Below are 6,421 nucleotides of genomic sequence, written 5' to 3' on the forward strand. Positions count from 1 at the left end.
GTTCTGCAAGTGTTTACACTATTGGATGCGGAAATTCCCACGCGATCGTGAAAGACAAAATTCCATCAGCTTAAAAACACTATACGCGAACGCGGAAGACTGTCGCGAACGCAACCACTGCCATGCCAAGCTAACGCGATCACGTAACACACACGCGACCGCTAAGAGCAAATCCTTCCGCTGCCCGAGATCCTCCCTTCTTCACTGCTCGAACGCGAGCAAAGCCACGCGTTCGCGATTCACTGGCCATGCAAGCTTCGCGATCGCGTATGCATACCTGCGATTGCATAGAACAAAATATGACTGCCATAACTCAAATCTTTGCGATCGCGTCCCCTCTTACGCGATCACAAATAAGAGGAAACCAGAACTGGAACCCTCAGGGGTTGGCCTGGTGGCAATAGACTTGAGCCTTGGGGTTTGCTCCCTTTCAAGGTCTCAAGTTCGAAACCCACTGGTGCAAACAATTTCTGAGGGCCACCGGACTGGGTAAAACCTGAATTAACCGTGGTGCACTTGAGGGAAACTCCTTGCCGAGGGCCTGTGCACCCCCGGGATTAGTCCGGGCTCTTAGAGACTCGGACACCCGGTGCAAATCAAAAAAAAAAAAAAAGAGGAAACCAGAACTGGAGGAACCAGGATTTTGCAACTCAAAAATGTTCCAAATGCGCCGAACATGGTCCGAATCACACCCGAGGCCCCCGACCTCAACCAATAATACCAACAAGTCCTAAAACCATCAATACAAACTTAGTCGAGCCTTCAATCACATCAAACACGCTAAAACCACTGATCGCACCTCAATTCAAGCTTAATGAACTTATAAACTTCTAACCTTCTACATTCGAATGCCGAAACCTATCAAATAGACCAATTGAACCACCAAAATTTCCAAATCCATATAGTAGACCCCGTCATATCAAAAAGTCCACTCCCGGTCAAACTTCCCAAAGTTCACCAATTTCCAACTTTCGCCAATTAACCCGAAATGAACCTACGGACCTCCAAATCAACCTTCGACACGCTTCACGACAAAATCACCATACTGAGCCATTGGAACCGACAAAAATCCATTCCGGAGTCGTCTTCACAACAGAAGTGCTTATAGCGTATATAGAGTGATTCAGGATATGTATGATGGAGCTAAGACACGGGTAGGACAGTAGAAGGAGACTCTGAGTACTTCCCGGTTGAGATGGGGTTGCATCAGGGATCAATAGTTAGCCCGTTTTTGTTTTCCTTAGTAATGAACGCATTGACGCGACACATTCAAGGGAGGTGTCTTGGTGCATGTTATTTGCAGATGACATGTCTTGATTGATGAGATGCGTGGTGGTGTTAACAGAGACTGGAGGTTTGGAGACGTACTCTAGAGTCTAAGGGTTCAAAAGTTGAGCAGGACCAAGATAAAATACTTGGAGTGCAAGTTCAGCTGTTTTACCCAGGAAGCGAGACGGGGGATGTAAGGCTTGATACGCAAGTTCATTCCAAAGGAGAGAGAGTTTCAAGTATCTGGGTCTGTAATTCAGAATGATGGGATTGATGAGGATGTCACACATCGTATCGGGGGCAGGGTAGATGAAAGTGGAGCTTGCTTCCGTGTCTTGTGCAATAAGAATGTGCCGTTGGAGTCTTAAGGGTAAGTTCTACAAGGTAGTGGTTAGACCGACATAGTTATATGGGTAGGTGCTGGACAGTCAAGAACTCCCATGTCCAGGCTCCAGCAGATAAAAGCTGAAATGAGGATGTTGAGATGGATGTCTGGGCATACAGGTTAGATAGAAAGGAATGAAGTTATTCGGACAAAGTGGGAGTGGCCCTCTGTGGAGAAAAGATGCGAGAGGCGAGGTTGAGATGGTTCGGGAGTGTTAAAAAGGAGAAGCACAGATGCCCCAATCGAGGTGTGAGAGGTTGGCCTTGGGAAAGAGGAAGGTGTAGTGGTAGGCCAAAGAAATCTTGAGAGAGGTGATCAGGCGGACAATGGTGCAACTTGAGCTAACCGAGGACATGACCCTAGATAAGAGGGTTGGAGGTTGAGGATTAGGGAGAAGTTAGTAGTAGTCGTGCGTTTCCCTTTGTCTTCATATAGTTCGATAGTAATTATTGTTAGTGTGTACCCCTTTTATCCTTAGTTTGCTATTATCGCATATCTAGTTTTGTTATTATTGCCATCAGTACTTTCTTAGTTTGCTATCAGTACCTCTTTCATGTTCTCTTGTGCTATTTGGAATTTAGTTTTGTAAATATATTGTCTTGCTATTACTTGCTATCAGTGCTTCTTTCATCTTCTTTAGCCGAGGGTCTATCGGAAACAATCTCTCTGCCCTTCCAGGGTAGGATAAGGCTGTGTGCATCCTACCCTCCCCAGACCTTACTTGTGGAATTACACTGGGTTGTTGTTGTTGTTGTTTCCCCTAAAAAGTAAGTTTCCAACACATGTATAAAGTCTTATGAAAACATTTGATATGTGAATATGTGGAAGCAACATGGTGTTTGTCTAGTATTGAAGAATGGAGTACAACAAAGGTTTCATTGAGAAGACTAAATGTTGATCATGCTAAAAAATAAGAAAAAAAATGTGGATGCGATGCAAATTTTGTAAAGTTAATTATAGTTGAAAAGATAAAAACATATCCTTCTAGAACAAAAGTAAAAATTATTTTGGCATGGACCAAAAAAGACAAGTGGACTTTATTTGTGATGAAGTAAATCAGAGATGTTTAGAACTATTACAGTTCTAGATTAAGCATATATATGGTATGTTTTTGGATTAACCAGGCACTAACAGTTTAAAGACTCAATAAATCGGTTGTAACTTCTAGACCCTACCCAGCAAGAAGCTCCATATAGCTGTATCAGACTCAGCCACAACCTATTGTAAGAACCCCATCTTAACTATACCATGGTGGGTGCACATAGAGTTTACTTGTCTTTGTGTTGCACTGTTGTCTCTAAATTATCTTTATGGTGCAGTGTTAAAGGTATTACTGAGGTTACAGTTGTGTTGTCGCAGTAATTTGATGGTCATAATGGTGCTGAAGCAAGTGAATTGGCATCAAAGCTATTACTGGCAGTATTTCACACTGCACACATTTTTTCTTCTTGATGCAACATTTTCAGTTCTTTCAAGGAAAATGATTGGACTCCTTGCCAAAATGAAAGAAGGACAGAGTACTCTGAACTGGAATCGGATGAGTTGAACTTGGGGAGGTGTTCTCCTACACTGTTCCTTCTCGCATCCTCTTGAAATAGTAAATGTTTTTCTTTTAAAATTAAACTAACTCCTACAATTCTTGATAACAAAAACAATGAAAATGTTGTTTGTTTGGCAACATGCATTAAGTTCCCTTTTTTATGCTAAACACATGCTAAACAACAAACATACTTTTAAGAATTGCTAAGGACTCCCCTCTCTTTCCCACTACTCTAAAGAAAACCCACAGAAAGGAAAAGCACAGAAGGTAGGGCATCATGTCTTTTTTGTTTGTTTAAAATATATCCAAGGCTTACACTAAGATGAGCAAAAGTTCCTGATTCCTTTTATGGAGTCCTTTGAACTAAGTTGCTTGGACACGGTGCGGGTGTCCACCACGGTGCGGATCTAGAGGTCTGATCCTTCTAGATGTAAATTTCAAGATTAGGGGATACGGATCTTAGTGCGGAATACGGGTGGGGGGATCTGGCTAAAATATTTGAAAATATATACATATAAAAATATCTCTAAATTATGAGAAATTTTGTGGAATACCTACGTATTACTTGTCAAGTGTGGATTTTCTTTTTATTCTCAAATTTTCCCTAGTTTTGATTCTGATTTCGGGAATCAAATTGTATCTCGTCTGAATTTTTTCGTCCGTCGTGGTCAAAGTACCCAAAATTGTTTGACGAAATCCGGTACGGATCCCATACCCACACCCATTACTATGTCTGTTCTCACGGGTGCGGCACCTAAACTGCCATGTCGGAGCAACTTAGCTCTTGAAGGCTATCAATCATTGATAGTTTACACCTGTATACAGGAACAGTGAGAGTAGATGCCCGTCCTGCTTAATCCTCAATATTACTATGTCAAGGGGAAGAATATATTTATTATATATATGTATCTTTAACTGCAAAACTAAATGATTCTGTAAAATGATAAATAAGCTACAGTCCTACTCATAAAAGAATGATATTTAGGCTACAGTCTACTTTTTGATTGATTTGCTATTACAGGGTGTCATCCATCTGTATTTAGTTATCTAATAGCATCTCTTATTGTCCAAAAAAATTTACAATGATTAAATATCCAGAAAATTGTCATTTCTTCTTATGTAGGCTCAAGCTGACTGTGTCTTCAATCATTGATCGATCTTTTCACTTGGAAATATTGAGGGAGGCATTGCTAAGGGCAATGAATGATATTGATTCTGCATTTTCAAGGGTAACCTCTCAAGTGGCATTTTTATCGTTAGGCCAATCAGACTTAAATCTTTGTTACGCATTGTCTAATATTAACTTGTCTGCTCTGAAGGATGCATTTAGACACAATTTTGATTCTGGCTCTACCGCCACAGTTATACTTATGGCAGAAAATCAAATTTTAGTGCAAATATCGGAGATTCAAAGGCCATTTTTTTGTTCTGAAGAATATAAATCTCAAGAAGAGGCTAAAGGTCAGAAGTTCTCCCCTTTTGGCTCTATGTCAAGTAACAATTTTCATGGTGTAGAATCATATTTGTAATGTCTTTATCAAATAACATTTTATATAAAGTATGAGTTGCTTTACATGGACAATTCGAAGAGATAGTTATTTTAATTCTCTTTTGGTTGCAGCTAATTTATTGAGTTATATAGGCAAACAAGAGGCTTTGGGGTTTTCGAACCTGTGAAGAACTTCAATAGCTCAAGTTGGCAGCTTCTGACCAGTGGCCTTTCTGATTTCCAAGGAATTGACTAGAGACCACCACCCAGATAGGGATGACGAGAAGGTCTCGAGTGAGACGTGCAGGAGGAAATGTCTCTGAATGGCGTGCGTAGCTAGGGTTAATGGTCAATTGGCTGTTTCAAGAGCAATAGGTGATGTATCTTTTAAAAGGTGAGGTGCCATTATGCTGGAGGTATCTATATTGGTATGTCATTCCCCCCGTTGCTTTGTTTGCAGATTTAACTTGTGGACTTGGACGCATGCATTAATTTTTGTGCATCTTAATTGGTGAACTTGGACGCATGCTTTGAGTCGTCTGTGTTTTTAACTGTTGAACTAGAAGACATGCATGAATTCATCTGCTTAGTTTTTCCTGCAGTGCTAGTAAAATCTTTGAAAATTTTCAAAAGACTTCTATTTTAACCTGAGAAATGACTTATCAACAACTTAATGTGTTTCAGTTATGGCGTTATATCCGTACCTGAGGTCACCGATTGGCAACCTTGACAGCCAATGACAGCTATTTGGTGGTGCTTCTGATGGCGTTTTTTGAAAAGCTTAGCTCACAGGATATTGTGACATATTGTGGAATTTACATGCTGATTTCACTGTGCGATCGGAACTCACTTATTCATGTTCATATTCCTTAGCTGATTGCATAGTAGTGCTGCTTTTGAAAAGGGAAGTATGGACAACATGGCAGCTGTTGTCCTTCCATTTAGATTGAATGGTTCATTGCAAAGGTTGGCGAAGAAAAACACATGCAGGAATGAGAAAATTCGATTGCTCATCTTCAGGGATAGCAATTATATTCTCAACATTCAGGTAAAATTGAGTGCTCTTCTGCTTTGTACTCACGAGGCCTAAAATGGCTATCAGATAGAAACAGGAAATTCGGAATAGACATTAGACAATGAGTTTAGAAGTTTGTGAAGCAATGTTATGACAGATAAAAGAAGTCCTATCGTGGCAGTGTGTTTCGAAAAACGGACTCATGCATTGGGTTATATTTTCAAAAATTTAATTCTGCAGTTGATAATTTTCTGAATTTCGAGTTGTGTCTATCTCTCTATGTCCCTGTTCGTATGGTTTTCTGAGATCATACTCCATGACCATGCCTCTTATTTAATGCAGGAGCTCCGACCGTTGATTTCTACATCTGATTATTACTCCAATCTCTTTGTAGTAAAAATGGACTTTGACAAATATTATATTTGCAGTATGTTCTCTTAATGTTGTGTCTTGAGCTTGCAAATTTTGCTTAACTGAAACTCAAGTTAGTCATTTCGATATTTGTGGAATCCACCCTTATCAGGTGTAATGTCCTGACCATGATGTAGAATTTCCTTGGTGCACAAATTCTTACGAGTAATGAATAGGTATCCTATTTAGAACTCCCAATTTCTTTTTCGTGTATGCATTTATATAGTGGCCTCCTTATTTCTTTCAAGATTATTATCTTCAGATCAATCATTTACCTAGTGTGGTTCTTGGACCTAGCTCAATCCTTATTCT

The 6,421-nt window shown here is 40.0% G+C and overlaps 1 pseudogene; it reads left to right on the top strand.

Moving 5' to 3' along the window:
* On the top strand, window positions 1,710-5,773 carry LOC109236472 (annotated as a pseudogene).

This window comes from Nicotiana attenuata, chromosome 1 (genome assembly GCF_001879085.1).
Source record: "Nicotiana attenuata strain UT chromosome 1, NIATTr2, whole genome shotgun sequence".
NCBI lineage: Eukaryota > Viridiplantae > Streptophyta > Magnoliopsida > Solanales > Solanaceae > Nicotiana > Nicotiana attenuata.